Raw genomic sequence first — 18,849 nt, 5'->3', positions numbered from 1 at the left:
CTATGATCAAGTAGGTTTCATCCCAGAAATGCAAAAATGGTTTAACATCGTAAATCAATCAACACAAACACAACATCAACAACAAAAAAATAAAAATCACATGATCATATCGATAGACGAGGAGAAAGCATTTGATAAGGTCCAACACCCATTCTTCATAAAACTCTCAGCAAGATGGGAATGAAAGGAACCTTTCTCAATATAGTTAAGGCCATCTACCACAAGCCAATGGCAAATATTATCTTCACTGGAGAAAAACTAAAAGCCTTTGCTCTAAATTCTGGTACAAGACAAAGCTGTCCTCTCTCACCACTTCTATTCAACATAGTACTGGAAGTACTTGTTATAATGATTAGGCAAGAAAAAGATATCAAGGGAATCCAGATAGGAAAGGAAGAAGTCAAGCTCTCACTGCAGATGACATGATACTCTACTTAGAAAACCCTAAAGACTACCAAAAAGGTTCTAGAAACAATAGATTCATATAGCAATGTGGCAGGCTACAAAATTAATACACAAAAATCAATGGCCTTTTTATACACCAATAATGATAGGGAAGAAATGGACAATAAGAAAACAACCCCATTCACATTAGTGTCACACAAACTTAAATATCTTGGAGTCAACTTGACTAAAGACCTGAAGAACCTATACAAAGAAAACTATAAAACCCTGCTCCAAGAAATAAGAAAGGGTACGCAGAAATGGGAATACATACCCTGCTCATGGACTGACAGAATTAACATCATCAAAATGGCAATACTCCCCCAAAGCATTGTACAGATTTAATGCAATCCCTCTAAAGATACCCATGATATTCAAAAAAATGGATCAAACACTTCTGAAATTCATTTGGAACAATAAACACCCTCGAATAGCTAAAGCAATCCTTGGGAATAGGAATACGGGAGGCATTACTTTCCCCAATTTTAAACTGTATTACAAAGCAATAGTAACAAAACAGCATGGTATTGGAATAAAGACAGACCCTCAGATCGGTGGAATAGGCTTGAGCACTCAGAGTATGTTCCCCAGACATACAATCACCTAATTTTTGATAAAGGGGCAAGAGATCATACATGGAGCAAGGAAAGCCTCTTCAACAAGTGCTGTTGGCACAACTGGTTAGCCACTTGCAAAAAAAGCGAACTCAGACCCCCAGCTAACACCATGTATGAAGGTAAAATTCAAATGAATTAAAGACCTTGATATCAGACCTAAAACCATAACACTCCAAGACATGAGACAAAAGACATCTTTAAGGAGGAAATAGCACTCTTTCAATAAGTGGAAGCAGAGATAAACAGATGGGAATATATTAAGCTCAGAAGTTTCTGCACCTCAAAGGAAATAGTATCCAGAATACAAGAGCCACCCACTGAGTGGGAGAAACTATTCACCCAATAACCATCAAATAAGGGGCTAATATCCAAAATATACAAGGTACTGACAGAACTTTACAAGAAAAAAAAAAAATCTAATCCCATCAAAAAATGGGGAGAAGAAATGAACAGACACTTTGTCAAAGTAATACAAATGGCCAAAAAGCACATAAAAAAATGTTCCACACATCACTAATCATCAGGGAGATGCAAATTAAAACAACTATGAGGTACCATCTCATACCACAGAGATTGGCGCACATCACAAAGAATGAGAACAAGCAGTGCTGGCCCCAGGGATGTGGAGAGAAAGGAACTCTTATTCACTGCTAGTGGGAATGCCGTCTAGTCCAACCTTTATGGAAAGCGATCTGGAAATTCCTCAAAAAACTGGAAATTGAGCTCCCATATGATCCAGCTATACCATTTCTAGGGATATACCCTACAAACACAAAAATACAATATAAAAATCCCTTCTGCACATCTATATTCATTATGCTGAGTAAAAAAAAGTCAGAAGGAGAGAGATAGATGCAGAATCCTCTCACTCATCTATGGGTTTTAAGAAAAATAAAATATATATTTGCAATAATTCTCAGAGACGAAAGAGAGGAGGGCTGGAAGGTCACAACATGTCCAGCTCACAACATGAAGCTTACCACAAAGTGATGAGTGCAGTTAGAGAAATAACTACATTGAGAACTATTAATGTGAATGAATGAGGGAAGTAGAAAGCCTGTCTAGAGTACAGGTGGGACTGGGGTGGGGAGGAGGGAGATTTGAGACATTGGTGATGGGAATGTTGCACTGGCGGAGGGGGGTGTTCTTTACATGACTGAAACCCAACTACAATCATATCAAGATGTTTAAATAAAGATATTAAAATATATAAGTAAGCCCCTCTCTTCCCCCAAAACCCAAAAACATGGAGAACTGGTCTTCAGTAGGAAGCTTGCGATTAGGTGGGGGAAAGAGAGAAAACACTCTGACAAAGGTGGAAGGGAAAAAAAGTGCCCTTTTCAAAGAGATAGGGTGAGAGGGAAAACAGGTAGGCTGAGGGGATGGAAGGAAACTGGGAATACTGGTGGAGGGTAAAGGACACTGGCGAAGGGATTGATGGAGAATTGTATGCCTGAAATGCAATCATAAATACCTCTGTAGATTGCAAATTAAAGAATACCCTTTGAACTTTGAATTTTAATGGGACTGCTACTCCGACTTGAATAGCTGTGAGGATACTGGCAGTGCAACTTATTATTAACCCAGGAGAAAAATAATTTACCAGTAGTATTCTTGGGATTCAAAATATTTAATAAGAGGGAGGAATGCTTCCACAAAATAAGAATGACAACTGAGCTCATATAACCAGTAAGCCCTGTGCAGCGTGCTGTCCAGATAATGGGCATAATTTCCAGAAATATTTTTCCTCACAGATCAATCTTTTTATTAGAGTAGCCTCAAAAGACTAGAAGTACTTAAAAAACACCTTCAATTGCTCAGATGTCAAGTCATCCACCCACACAATCCAAATAGGACTAGACCTTATCTACTCATGAAATAAAAACTCACCCTGTAACATATATGCTTCAATTGTTTCTCCCTTAGATAAACCATACTGGTTGGGAAGGACTTCTAGATACCCTTTCACTTCCATATTATGACAATAGTGATGTCTTTTTGATTTCTTCAAGGACTTGAAAATACACACAAATGACGTAGAAAAGATTTCACTAAATTTTCCTTCTCTGAAAATAAATTTTCTTTTTATGTTTAACCCTCCTCAATCACCTACATTTTTCTCTAAGCAATGAATAATCAATATATCTTTGTTGTCAGGTACAGAGATCCATGTGCTCACTGAAGTATATACACAATATAAACAATTGTATTATAGAAATTAAAACAAGCATGATTGGAAGGGAGGGCCAAACCAAGTAGTGCTCAGGAGATACTCCTAGCTCTTCTAGAACCATTTCTAGAGGTATTTCAAGGGCTGTATCTGTGCTCGGTATTGAAGCAGGGTTGGCTAGACAATCCACTATTTTTTTGTACTTATGGCCACTTTGGTTTTTCATTCCATAGGCAACTTTTATTAAGATTCTTTTTTTTTAAGTAAAAACAGATTTTAATCAAAAGTACGGAGGAAGGGGAGGGAGAGGATAAGAAAGAGAGTAACATACTCAAGTTAGAAGGCAGACCTCTAAAAGTGGAGAGAGCCCTGGTGCACATCTCAGTGTTAAAGTATGAAAGTACGCATCTCAAGAAGAGAGGTGCAGGCAACATGTACTCAGGCACCATATATGTGGGCTGGCAGCACACACGTGTGAAGCACTAACACAGGGTCCAGGGAACACATGTGCACCTTTATTAAAATTCTTTATATTACATTGTTAGAAACAAAATGGGTAGGATAGGATGCACATTTTAAATAAGTATTTGGTAAAACTGTTGAATTATCTTGGCACATCCTTTGATTTTCCGCAGTATATAAACTGGTATGGTGCATAAGAATTACCTGTTTGAGAGCTGTGCCATGTTCTTGGAAGGTAGGAAGTATGCCACAAAGGGGGTGGTGGTGCAATTAAGTCATAGACAAGACCATATGACAATGAGTTAGAAATCAACACTATAAACAAGAGCAGGGTGCTGAAAGGATGTAAAGTGATATGCATAATATCCTTTCAGTAACAGTACTGCAAACCACAGTACCTAAAAGCAAAAAAGGGGGAGAGGGGAAAAGAGAGAGAAGCAAAATCTCTTCCCTAGAGGCAGGCAGGGGCAAAAGGAAACTGGGAACACTCCCTCCCCTCCCTCCCTTCCTTCCTTCCTCTCACCCTCCCTCTTTTTGTTTTTGTTTTGGTGGCCACACTCAGACTCAGACGCTCAGTGCTCAACATTCAGAGACAACTCCTGGTGAGGCTGGAGACCATATGCAGTGTCAGTGATCAAACCCAAGTCAGCCACATGCAAGGCAAGTACCCTATTAATCTAATTCCTCGTTCTTTCTTAACCAAAAGTACCTTGATTATGGTATATGGAGACTACTTTTCTTTATTCTACTATTCATCTCAGTATATCTGATACACAACATTAAGTACTATTTCCTGATGAATCTTTTTTTTTTTTTTGGTTTTTGGGCCACACCCGGTAACGCTCAGGGGTTACTCCTGGCTATCTGCTCAGAAATAGCTCCTGGCAGGCACGGGGGACCATATGGGACACCGGGATTCGAACCAACCACCTTTGGTCCTGGATCTGCTGCTTGCAAGGCAAACGCCGCTGTGCTATCTCTCCGCCCAAATTTTTCTTTTTGGTTTTTGAGCCACACCTGGCAGTGCTCAGGGGTTACCTTCTGGCTCTGCACTCAGGATCATATGGGATGCAGGGATTGAACCTGGGTCGACTGAAGTATCTAACAATCCATTAGAATGACAATAACACTCATGAGGGACACACTTATCTCCTTTCAGTCTAACCATAAATGTGTCAATTAAAAATAAAATCTCAAAACAGAAAATTTTCTGAATAATGTGACACTGATCTGATTTCAACAAAGCGAGCATTTAATGTTGTTCAAGGCAAATGTACTACTGCTGTATTATTCAGGCCCCTGAATAAATTGCTTATCACTATATACTCCAGCCACTAAAAAATGCTTGTCATGAAACACACAATATGAATTTATTAAGTTTATTTTTATAATGCATAACAAACAAAAATTAATAAGAATTACTTATATAATATATTAACAAACTTCAAATTAATATACAACTTATTTTTAGGAAGTAAAGATGAGTTTTACACATACTAAAAATATTGAGCAACCATGACAGCAAGCAGATAATTGAATTTACAAGCTGTTTCTGCTTCTACCCATAGCAACTAGCTCTGAAACTCCAAAGATCTCTCAATTCTGCTTATTTCCATTTAGAACACAAAATTTAAAACTTATGATAATAGAAATAACATCTAGTAGACTCCCATCACCATGTCTTCAATATTTCTTGCAAATATGACCAATACACGAACACAAGAAGCTGATAGTTTACAAGTGAAACTCTCATCAATAATTAAGCCTATTTTCTAAGTTATTTTAATGCTGTCTGTAGTCCTCAGAGTCTTTGCACCTATAGCGTATATTATTCAGAAGTGTAAACTAGCAGTAAGGTTATTTGGAGGAAGGCTTGTTTCTTATACAGCATTTATTGTGCAGACTATACAGTTTTCCTAGTAATAGTGTCTCACATTCATTTACAGGGCATAAATTAACATGTTAACATTACAGAAAATATCTATCAATCCATTAGTATGACAATAACACTCACGAGAGACACATTTACCTCATTTCAGTCTAACCATAAATGTGTCCATTTAAAAAAATTGTCAACACAGGAAATTTTCTGAATATTGTGACACTGATCTAGTTTCAACAAAGTGAGCACTTAATGTTGTGTATGTCTATCTGTCCAATGATCCATCTATCCATCCATCTACCTAGGTCCTACACATAGAGCTCACCCATCAAGTTACCAAAAAGATTAAGAATGTTGTGGAAATAAGGCAAAGATGAAAAAATATAGTCCAGGGGACTGAGATCCCCCACGCCAGACTGGTCTTCAGGGCCAGGCCTGGTATATCGGGCCCTAGGGCGAGGTGGGGGGAGAGAAATTCCTCCCCTATGCATTCACAAACTAAAGAGGCAGGGGCTGCACCCAGAAGACTCCACATGCCATGCTGTGTCTCTTCAGCTGGTATGTTGGGGGCTCTGGGCAGAACAGCTAGCCATAGACCCCCTGGGCTGACCACTTAGTCCAGGGGACTGAAATCCCCCCATGCCAGACTGGTCTTCAGGGCCAGGCCTGGTAAATCGGGCCCTGGGGTGACGGTGTGGGAGAGAAATTCCTCCCCTATGCATACTGGAACCATTCAGGAGTTCTTTTCTTGCTAGTATTCATTTTCAAAAGCATGTGGGCACATATATACTTTTTAACAACATCCAAAAATATTCTTAATTCTCGACTGTTTCTAGGGGAAAAAAAATGGAATACCCTAGATTTGGAGGATAATATTCAAATAGGTCTCTAAAATCAGTGTATATGTAGACGTGACTTCCTATACAGTGATCCTCTCTGACTGCCAAGCCTAATCCATAAACAATTCATCTACCAGGGGTCCTCAAACCTTTTAAACAGGGGGCCAGTTCACTGTCCCTCAGACCATTGGAGGGTCTGACTATAGTAAAAACAATACTTATGAATGAATTCTTATGTACACTGCATATATCTTATTTTGCAATGAAGAAACAAAACAGATACAAATACAATATGTGGCCCGCGGGCCATAGTTTGAGGACCACTGAATGTATATAGCCCCTCTGATATACTTCCCCTCCCCCATACCAGAGCCCCTTCTACTCCCTCATCTCCCAATCCGTATTTGTTATCTTTCCCTTAATTAACCCTCTTTACCCTCAGTTCTTTAATTTGTTATGCACCAAGACTGACCTCCTGCCCCAACAGATTCTGTCCTTTTGCACACCCCTACAAAGCTCATTATTACTCCTTAACTCTCTCACCCCAATCATCAGTACCATTTACCCTTTTTAACTTCAGTACTACACAGTCCTAATCACAGACCAAAGTCGTGCATTGGATTTAACAATCCCCAACTATGTCTTTTGAATATTTTATGTGTATTTTCTTTGACAGCTATAACTTTTTCTAAATATTCTTTTACCGTGAAGATTCTACGCACTTTTTATCTTGTCTTCTTTTTGTGAGCTGTTCAATAAAGAATTTTGATGGAAAAGTCCCTCAGTTTAATGCTGTTGATTGAACCATGTCATGGGGACTGTTGGACTTGTTCTTACTGCCCCCATATACACCGGTAACGCCACGTGGCATTGTTCCTTGTTTGCATAGGCACAGTAAAATGGGAAAATACTATACATACAAGTAAGTTCTTATTTAATAGAGATTGGAACACACAAATCTTGTAGTGCAATGGGACCTTACACCCTGAACATTGATATAATGACCAGGCACAGGCCTCAGAAGAATGGGCATCCTCCATTCACCCCTGAACCAGGGAAGCTATCTACGAAAAATCCAAGGTTTTTTATAACAACATCTGGAAGCAATCCTCTACCAGGGAAGACCCTACCATTGCTCTGACATCGACCTGCTCAAAAGAGACTTCCCTTAACACTAAGAAGACTCGACGACAACAACAACGACCTGCTTATAGGACAGGGCTCTCTGCATTGCCCTTTAATTGTGAGGTGAAACGAGAGGATGCTCCACACCATCCTGACTGCAAAGTAGAATATGCAGATTCCAGGATCTTTAATACCAAAACATGATACCAACAACAGAGACTGTGTGAAAAATAAAAGTGTAATGGCACTACAGACAATGACTTGGATTGGACAAACTAGTTTGCCTGGAGCCTAGAGTTGGTCTTATGCCAGGAAACTTCAGGGGTAGGGTCTCCTTGTATTTAGGCCAAGGCTTTTCCTTTCCATGTTCCTCATATTTTGGTGGGCCTATGCAAACAGTAATTGCCACTCTAACACCGTTCTTACTGTGCTCCTTTGACTCTAATCCTTAAGAAAAATAACCTACTTAAACTTTTGAGGTTAACTTAAACTAATATGCATGTGCATGGAAATGTAAAAAAGTACTTTGCCTTCAATGTTTAAGGAGTTACATAAGTTTTATGGCTTTAGATTGCTTTGTGTGCTGTGGGACAAAGTAATTGTACATGGGTTCTGTTTTATTTTTCTTAATGTTCTTTGGCTGAAAGTTCAAAGTTCAGATATCAGCAAGGGGATTTCTGAGAATTCTGTTTATGGGTGATTGTCCTTCCACTGTAACTATACCTTGTCCTATTTCTTTGCATCTTTGTTATCATAATTAAAAATAAAAAAAAATAATAAAAAAGATGAAAAATAAGCAAAATGAGCCAAAGAGGAGGATGGAACACTTTAGTTGCATAGAAAAGCAAATCTAGAAGAGCATTGGTTTCAGTTGATGGTTCAGCAAGAATTAGCCCTCCTTCTGGCCTACCTCCTTTGATCAATACCCAGCAATAATTTCCGAGTTAAGAGCCAGAAGTAACCTCTAAGTACTGTTGGACATGGCCCAAACAATAACCCCCAAACAAACAGACAAAACAAACCACCTCCATATCCCCCCTCAAAAAAAGAACCAAATACAAAACTTAACGTTCTGACCATCCCCCTCAAGTAATCATACCAATGGCCTGACTGCTATAACATTATTCTTATAGAGACTAGATCCCCTCCATTTCAGATCTAAATGTTTCAATAAATACATCACAAAACCTATTTCAAATGACAAGAAAATCAGGAAAACATTTAAGAATTGGGGGGGGGGGATGTCAGATTATTCCTTCCTCTAATTTTTGGTGGAGAGGAGTTTGGGCCACATGCAACTGTACTGAGGGGTCATTCCTGGCAGTGCTCAAGAGATCATACTTGGTGCTAGTGACTGAACTGAAGTTGCCCTCTTTTGTTGGGCAATCACTGTCTGTATTATTTCTTTTGATGCACCCCTTTCCTTTTATTAAAGATTTCCCCATTTTTATAATTGTATTTGTATTATGCTACTAAATCTTTTACATGGAGAACAGAAAAGACAAAACAGTGCAAAGCTGACCTAGATCTGATCCCTGACACTCCATATGATCTTAGGAGCCTGCCGGAAGTGATCCCTGAGCACCACCAAGTGTGAACAAAAAAACCCAAAAATCAATCAAACAAACAAACAAAGAACCCCACAAAAATAGAGGATGGGAGGACAAAATAAATACAAAGACACACCCTAAGAACTTTTGGGATAGTGGGAGGTAAGCAGTGCTCCTGGTGATGCCTAGTGAAATTCCTGGGTAAGTTGATATTTTGTATCTGTGTGTCCCTCCATTTATAAGGGCAGCTGCTGTCTTTAATAAACTATTTCCTCCCTACTACTTCATTTCCATGAGTTCTCAGCACCACAGTTTCCTATCAGTAGTACATACTACCAAACCACAGTGATCCTAGATTAAATTTAAGTTCTAGACCAAGACATTTATTTCATTTGAAACAAGCTCAACTCTGTATTATGAATAAATCTGCAATGTTTTGCAAGTACTGTGGGACATATTTTAAGAATCTCCTTTCCAAAGAGTCACAGACCACAAGATTCAAAAGGCTAAAAGAAAAAACTGTAAAGGATCAGTGATGGCATAATTACTATTTTCTATTTCATCATTAGAACCTATCAATATACTCAGAGAAACCATGAATTTAATCCAAAGTTCAAGACTAATTTTTATCCCAAAAATACAAGATTACAAAAGATAATAAAGGTGTTTATATTAATCACAATTCTCAAAAGACATGTTATCTAATAGAAGAAAAATTAGTCTTCCTGAAGGATAATAAACAGCTTAAAAATCTGTCAGATCCTGTAATAAAGTTTGTACTTCACATAAAGGCCATAGCCTCCACTTGTGAGAACAGTTCATAAGGTTTCTTACATTCCCCAGTCACACTGTGGTGTTCAGTAGTATGGAATCAGGTGGGGCTTGAATCCTGGCTTTCATAATTGCTGTGTGACCTGAAGAAAGTATTCTAACTTCCTGTACTTTGGGTTTCTCCTCTAGAAATCCTAGCAAATCCAGACCTCATCGCCTGAACCTCTATTTCCAGTTCCACCCTTCCTGGTCAGATTAATCTCTAGCTGAGATCACTGGGCCCTAATATGAACAGGAATCACACTCCCTCCCTTTCATTCAAGCAGCATTAACACTTTATTATTGGGCCCATGTCCTAGCTCTTAAAAAATGCAGTTGCTTATGTGTTCATCCAAAAAATCTACTCAGCAAATCCCACACTGTTTAAGTTATACTTCCTGTCACTGGTTGAAGATAGGCAAAGAAGGACAAGAGCAGCTGCCAGCCTAATCCTTCAAAAATCTCTCAGGGTATCTAAATACAAAGACTCACCCCTCAGCACAGTAGGTACACTAGAAAACCAATGGGGAAAAACATGTAGATGCCCACTAAATTATCACAGATGGCAAGCCAACACCAATCAGCTCTGTAAATCCTCAGAAAAAACAACTTTAATAGCACAATAGTGAGGATGTTTAATGAGTATAAAGATACGTCAAAACAGGTTGTCAGAAATATGAAAGAAAATATGAGAGGTAAAATAAGAAAACTGCAAATAGAAATGATAAGCATGGTGGCAATTTGCAAAAACCAACACAAAAATTCTATGGCTTTCCTATATACAAAAAAAAAGAGAAATTTATAAAAATCTATTCAAAATTATACCTCAAAAATTAAATACCTAGGAATCAGCTGGTTGCCTCTGGTTACAGAGGCAAAAGACATACCCAAAAACAACAACAACAACAACAACAACAACAACAACAACAACAAAACCTATATTGGAAAAAAATGCCAGGACCAGAGAGATAGCAAGGAGGTAGCGCAGTTTGCCTTGCATGCAGAAGGACGGTGGTTCGAATCCCAACATCCCATATGGTCTGCCAAGTCTGCCAGGAGTGGCCCCTGAGTGCTGCTGAGTCTGACCCCCCCCCCAAAAAAAAAAAAAAACCAAACTGATGTAACTCATGGAACACCAGTCATTGGGCTGGAAACTCAGGGGCCCCAAAAGGAAGGGGGATGAGCCAAGAACCATCCCAAGACTTAAGATCCTAAATCAACTGTTAATTCCATAATACTGACGGCCAGGTAGAACATAGCAAATTAGATGGGAAAGTAGCATAGAAGTCAACTAAGCTCAATGAATAACAAGTTACACAGAAGGCTCAATTAGCAATAAACAGTTCAGTAAATCCTCAATGATTTTAATGACACCGTTTGAGATATAACAATCTTCACAAATTTTACTGATCTATTTTTTGATCATTCTATTTGTCATTTTATTGTAACAAGCAATATAAAATAAATTGTTTTGATGCTAGGCCCTGAGCAGTGAGTTGCTGCTTGGACCGAGTTGTGCTAGAAGCTACTAAGGCTGGGGCCGGCGTGGTGGCGCTAGAGGTAAGGTGTCTGCCTTGCCAGCGCTAGCCTAGATGGACCATGGTTTGATCCCCCGGAGCAAGCCAGGAGCGACTTCTGAGGGCATAGCCAGGAGTAACCCCTGAGCATTACCGGGTGTGGCCCAAAAACCAAAAAAAAAGGAAGCTACTAAGACTACATGGAGGATGCTCAGGGTGTTAAGAGATGTGCAGGAGAGGTGACATGGCATACAGGCATTTAACTCCAAAGACTAAATAAAGTAATGAACACTGAACATGAAACAGCCTGCTAATCTCAGACTTAATGCCTATCTAAATTTTACTTCTGATCTTAAAGACGAAAGTGCTTTTTTGGGAGGTTGTTTCTGTTTTGTTTTCTGGATCACACCTGGCAGTGCTCAGGGATCACTCCTGGTGGTATTCAGGTAGCTGTATGCAGTGACACAATATGGTAGGCCAGTGGTCAGCAAGCCGTGGTTCGCGAGCAGCTTTTCTGTGTGCCGGGCGGCTGCTCCAGGAGTCAGGACTCTGCTCCTAGCCTCTGTCAGTTTGTGCCCTGTGTGGCTCTCAAAATAAATTTCAATCATGGTTTTGGTGAGATTTGGCTCAGTTGAAAAATAAGGTTGCCTACCACTGTGGCTGGCCATGTGCAAGGCAAGTGCCTTAATTTGTGTACTACTTCCCTAGCTCTAGATCAAATAGGTTTTAAGCTATAACCTAACCACTACAAGAAAGTGATGTACCAACCAGATTATACAATAGCAGATTTAGTTTTAATTTGACATGCCTTGCTTTCAACTCTTTTAAAACCATTCCATCTTCAATGATATCATAACATTGAAAACTAACGTATTGTACAAAACAAATGACTATGAATGTCTACTGGCAGTGAAAAAGACACAAGTAACATGTTATGTCCGAAACACATAATGTTCATTTTTAAAAAAGTAAAGCATCAGATTAAGGGAAAATCAGCTGTGATTTCCTACTTAAACCTCATGGTGACCTTGCTTCAGACGACCTACCACTTGGATGTCTAAGATGAACCTTGCTATTTAAAATAACCCATTAAAATAATTTCTCTTGTAACTTCTTTACAAATCCAATTAAAATGGTACATTTACTTGAGTTTCAGTTGGTAAGATTCATTTAAAGTTCAAATTTAAAATATCTGTATGAAATAAAAAGTCATGAGCCCTGTAATAAAGAGCTAACAGACCAACATGCTAAATAAAAACTCTTCTTTTGATTGGGAACTAAAGGCTACCCTGCATGCATCACCTCTGTCTTTACCATTCAAGAGCTAGCAAAATGTGTCATCAACAGGTTGAGGGTTAATAAAGCTTTCTAGCAAGCTATTTTTATTCTTATAGTCCTTAATGCATAAATGTACAGAAAAAGAGTAAGAGATGTATATGACCAGATGATCAGGGTCAGCTAATTAATCCAAGTCCTGCTTGACTGAGCTGTGAAGTAGCCCTGGAAGACACCTTTACCATATTTTTGATGCCTGTGTAGAAGTAGAATGGTCCACTGTTTTTATTCTTCACCCCAGCTTCTTTCCATTCCTCAGCATTTGTATTAATCAGTCATATCTTTCCACACAACACCCTCACAAGTAACATATTAAGATCATGTAAATGAAGCTATTACCTGCAACAAAAGATCAAAACTAAAGTTTAAAAAAGTAATCTGATAATTGTACAATAAACATTCAAAAATATGCTAGGCTATTTGTTATTTACAACTGGTGAACAAAAAGCCATTTGGCTGGTCTCCAAGAACTGAAAGGGAACAGAGTACAACTTAAATGAATGTCCTTCAGCAGAATGACAAACCTGAGCAAGCTTTATTTAGAGAATTCTATCCTAAGAGCCAGAGCTATAGTATAGTGGGTAGAATGTTTGCCTTGCATGCGGCCAACCTGAGTTTTGTCTAAAAAGCACCATATGTGGTTCAGAATTCATCCTGGAAGTCCAGAATTAATTACTGAGTGCAGCCCAGGAACTCCTGAACACTGTTGGGTGTGTCCCAAAACTAAAAGCAAACAAGAAACCCCAACAACGACCCTATTCTAAAGAAGGAGCCCAGGGGATGACAAGGTACTCCTTGTATAGCACTTCCCTTGTAAAAGTACTACTGTTATCCCTCCTCTGGGCTTGGCTGAATTGTTTTATCTACATTTAAGCATATAAATATTTTACCAGCTAGTTGATGGCTCTCAGTATTCAATAGCATATAATTCCAAGAGGAACCTGAACTGGGAATATTTTAACATGAAGTTATTTTAAATGCTTGCCTTTCAAATGATGCTAGGCTGTGATTAAAATGCTCATTAAGAAATATCATTAATACTTCTTTCAGAATAAAAGTAACTATACATTTTTCTTCTTCTTTTTTTTTTTCTTTTTCTTTGGGTCACATCCGGCAGCGCTCAGAGGTTATTCCTGGCTCCATGCTCAGAAATACCTCCTGGCAGGCTCGGGGGACCATATGGGATGTCGGGATTCGAACCAATGACCTTCTGCATGAAAGGCAAACGCCTTACCTCCACGCCATCTCTCTGGCCCCATCTATAAATTTTTCTAGTGGACAAGTTAATACTGGGCCATTGACTTAAGGAAAATGTGACACAATTTATGTAAAAATTTAGAGTATAAAGGGGAAATAATTCAAGTCTATATATAACATATTCCTTTTGTATTACAGCTATAACTATCCTTTTTAGTTAGCCAGAGTATCAACATGATCAAAATCATACACCTCATAATTTGAAAATTATGAAAACATGGCAAGAAATAGTTTTTACTGGCATCCTAAGAAGTGAATTCCTTTCTTCTACACTCCAGCATAAATTTTACTGTGTTGAGGCTTACTTGGAAGGCAACTAACAGGCTATCTGAACATGAAACTGAACATTTTCTCTCCAACCACTGGCTACCAGAAAGTCATTGAATTGATGATGGATGCAAACTGCATGCCTACTATGAAAAGTGGATGGCAACCAAAGTTGTTGCTGACACTCTGGGCGAAGAATGCAAGGGTTAGTTATATCGTGCCTATCAGTGGTAGAAATGACAAGCAAGGTTTCCCATAGAAGTAAGGGTTCTTGACCCATGTTTGGGCCTGGCTGCTGCTGAGCAAGGAGTATTTCTATTGTAGATCACAGAGGACTGGTGAAAGTAAGTGCAAATCTGTTCATGGTTGCACTGTAGATGTCAAGTTGTCTGTAGATGTCAATTTTCAACTTTGTTACTATAAAGAAAAGGGAGGATATTCCTGGACTCACTGATACTACTGTGCCTCAGTGTGTAGGGCCCAAAAGAGCTAATAGAATCTGCAAACTTTTCAATCTAGCTAAAGATGATGATGTCCATCGTTATATTATAAAGGAGCCCTAAATAAAATAAACCTAGAACCAAAGCACCAGGATTCAGCATGTTACTTGACATGTCCTGCAACACAAATGCTAGCATTAGCAACCAGGAAAATCAAGAATGAGGCTGCAGAGTATGCGAAGCTGTTGGCAGTGAGAATGAGGGAGACAAAAGACAAATGCCAAAAGCAGATCACTATGAGACAGAGGCTGTATTGAGAAGTCTGAATTCAGCAAAACATGAGTTTTGGGGCCAGAATGACAGCACAGTGGGTAGGGTGTTTGCTTGCACATGGCCAACCTGTGTTCAATCTCTGGCATCCCAGATGGTTCTCTGAACCTGCCAGAAGTGAGTTTTGAGCACAGAGCCTCAGCACCACTAGCTGTGGCCCATCCCCTCACCCCAAAAAAGTTTTCTGAGAAAAAAGTACATTAAAAAATAATCTTACTGTGCTGAACACTAGATAAACAGCTCATGTGAAACATCAAGAAAACTCAACAGAATTTCTAAATAAGGTTTGGTTGTCACTTGGGTAATTCTCATTTCCCAGTATTTTGTATTGAGTATGCTTACCTATCACACTTTACAAGCCTTTAAGTCAAACTAGAAATAGTATAGAATACATATTCTCTATTCCTCAAAGAAGGGGAAAAGTTGGATTAGCAGGATATAGGATTGGAATTAAGAGTCTCCTCCTTAGACCAAATATGCCAATTCTAAAGTAACTGTGCATCTTATAAAGCAAGCACAAAAAGGGTTGTCTGCTCATGAGAAAAGTATCTAACATTATCAAGCAAAGGGACTATGATCATACAGTTTCTGGACATCCCATCAGACAGCTGAACTTTCAAAATATATCCATATTATTTAAGGTTACTTGTTAAATGTTTGTTTACCAATGTAGCTTCCAAAGTCTCTATTTGGCTCATTTGACTTTTATCTACTGATATTCTTTAATATATATGTTATTATCATAGTGTCCTATAAAAATATTTATATAATTGAACATTTATAATAATGTGATTTTTTTGTTTAGTCCAACACATGGGTCCTCTAAAAGTCAGCATCTGGTCCTTTTCAACATCTGGGCTTTCCAACAGGTGAACCCCTTGAAAGATAAACTGTCTGAAGGTAAGACAGTAGAACAGTTACTATAAATGTGATAAACAGTAAACCCAGATGGGGAAGAAATAAAAAATGTTTGCCTGTTATGGAAAAACATTCCCTGGTACAGACACTACAAAACTTAACAACAACTACAACATCCTGTTATTCCCTAAAGCAAATATCTTTTGAATTATACAAGAATTAGCAACATCACACCCTCTTTCATATTTGTGCCTCTTTCACAGTTATTTACAATGTTTTGGCCAATGTTTTAATAGCCACTGAACACATTACAAGAACAACAGATGAAGTTTGAGATTCACTAAACTAAGACTGGTAAAAAAAAAAATCTAAGAAAACAAGATGAAGAAACAAGTGACCCTACTGGTAACTTCCACCTTTATTATATACTCAACAGAATAATCTTGCTTTATGTTTTCGTGACAAACCAGGTGATGCTTGGGACTTATTCCTGGATCTGTGCTCAGGAATGACTCTTGGTGGTGCTCTGGGGACCAGATATAGTGCACTGGATTGAACCTGGGGTCAGGACATTTGCAAGGCTTACCTGCTGTACTTTATCTCCAGCTTCTAAAAATACCACATTTGACTAGTAAAACTTACTCACACCGTGACAGTTTATAACTGCCATAGCAAGTCTAGGAAATTACCATCCCGAAGTTTTCTTTCATGTCTCATTTCTATGTCTATATAAACTAGAAATTTGTGAGGAAATAGCAATACTTTCTTCTGGCTCATGCTCTTCTTTTAGTAAACTTCTTCCTATTTTAAGCCTCTACCTGATTATTTTTTATTTAAGGAAATGTCTTTGGGCCACACATGGCATTCTTGCAGGCTATCCCCAGCCTTGTGGGCAAGAGTCACTTCCGGCAGTGCTGGGAATCAAACTAGGGGACAGTTGCATGCAAAACATGTGCCTTAAATCGTATACTATCTCTTTGGCCCTGAACACTAGTAATTTTAAGTGCAAATTAGTCCTGAATAAACCTTTTCCAGTAATTTATTTCTCTAAGGCTTGGATTCTTTTCTGACTCTATCAAGGCAATTTGATTGCCAGATATGAAACAAATGGTATTTTCCCTGACCTGACAGTTCTTATAAAACTGGAAACTATAGTTCCTATGCTATATAATGCTGCACGCTTTTCTCATTTGGGAAGACCACCTTTGTGTCTTTTTACTTGAGGACCACACCTGATGGTGCTTCTGACTTCATACTGGCAGTGTTTAGGGTATCATATATAGTGCTATAGATAGAACCTAGGCCGGATGCTTGGAAAGCAAGCATCGTACCTGTTGTACTATCGCTCCAGACCTGGACAACCCTTTCTGTGCTTGTTTTATAAGACAAGTTGTTGCAAAGCTTGTGTTTTTGGCTGAAGGAGCATAATCTCAAATGTAATTCTTTAACTTTATTCCTCCCTTCTATTGCTGAAGCTTCTACTTCCTGCCTTTATTCTGTTTTGTTGTATCAGGGATCCTATCAAGGGCCTACACATGTAAGGTAAACCAATGGGTACATTCCTTATCCTTCTGTTATTGACCTTTTCTCCTTCATTTATTATCACTAAAATGTCTAATTTCTTTTCAGGTCCTATAATCTGTGTTGAAACCTGGATATTTAGTATTCTTATTGTTTGGTTAACTGGTCATCTGTTTAGCTGTTTGGCTGGATTAGTTCTGTAATGTCTATTTACCCTGAAGTTTGAGTAGTTTAAGTAATCTTTGATTAAGAAGTCTTTTTATTTTAAGCATCCCTGTCAGACTTGCCCTCCTTCCTCTTGTTCTTATTTTTTAGCCTGGATTCCTAGGGGGTTCAGTCGTCCCATGCGTTCATATGAACTACCAGGCAAGTCAAAGGTCATGATGAAGCCTCAAAAGATTTTTCACATTTATTGTGTGTGGCTTAAAAACTGCTTTCGAGGAAAGAAAATATAGTGATTAGGATATCTGCCTTGAACATGGCTGACTGGTTCAATCCCCAGCACCCCATATAATCCCTAAGCCTGTCAGAGACAGCAGAGCAAGAAGTGGGTCCTAAGCAACACAGAGTATAACCCTAAAATAAACTAACCCCCCAAAGCTCTTTTCATTTTTCAGACTATTATATAATTCAGATTTGCGTTTAAGAACTAGTAGCCTGATTCCAAATAAAGGGAAATATTATGCATAAAAACAAGCTCTTATCTACTAGGGATAAGAACCCATATTTTTTTAAATGCAGGCTCACTTCCCACCATAAGCATATGTCATGTAGACCCAACTCAGACTCCATGTGATAGGACAGCGACTGTCCAACCCAGAACCCCAGATCCCAGATGTGGACCCGACACAAGTCCCAGCAACAGCACCAGGAACCAAACTCCTCCAGGGGAAACTGTGAATGCCGTCCCAGCACCAACTTGCACCAGTTTTAACATGACATCCTGACATGAGGTAAATGCAACAACTTGAACTAAAAGAGGGTTGCCCCATCTCAGCACCTAACGGTATGATGCAACCAGGAGACATGTCATCCTTTGCCCTAAACAATAAACAGAATCGCTATCTACAGAAGACTGACTTTGACAAATATGATCTGGACAGAACCTATCAAGGGACCAATGAGGAAGTTCCGAGCCTACGCCTTGGCCTAGGATTTGTACAAAAACCAAGCTCTCTAATTCCAGAGGTCTAACTTTGACAACTGTGACTGAGCAGAACTTCTGGAACTATGCTGAAAGACTATAACCTAGGCTCTGTCCTAGGTTCTGAACTTGAATGGGCCAGATTCAGATTAGATCCCTAGCACCCCAGATTGTCCTAAATCCTACCAGAAGTGACCCCTGAACATAAAGCTAAGAATACGTCCTAGGCATTGGCAGGTATAGCTCTCCCAAATTAAAACAAAGCCTAAAACATGGATATC

At 38.9% G+C, this 18,849-nt stretch overlaps 1 protein-coding gene and 1 pseudogene across 2 annotated transcripts in view; one reads left to right on the top strand and one right to left on the bottom strand.

The window, feature by feature from the left end:
- Nucleotides 1-18,849, bottom strand: part of ZFAND3 (zinc finger AN1-type containing 3) — a 321,493-nt gene that overhangs the window by 119,279 nt on the left and 183,365 nt on the right. The window lies entirely within an intron of this gene.
- LOC125996239 (40S ribosomal protein S6-like) lies at nucleotides 14,343-15,032 on the top strand (annotated as a pseudogene).

This window comes from Suncus etruscus, chromosome 18 (genome assembly GCF_024139225.1).
Source record: "Suncus etruscus isolate mSunEtr1 chromosome 18, mSunEtr1.pri.cur, whole genome shotgun sequence".
NCBI classification, from domain to species: domain Eukaryota; kingdom Metazoa; phylum Chordata; class Mammalia; order Eulipotyphla; family Soricidae; genus Suncus; species Suncus etruscus.
This window is presented reverse-complemented; position numbering and strand designations above follow the sequence as displayed.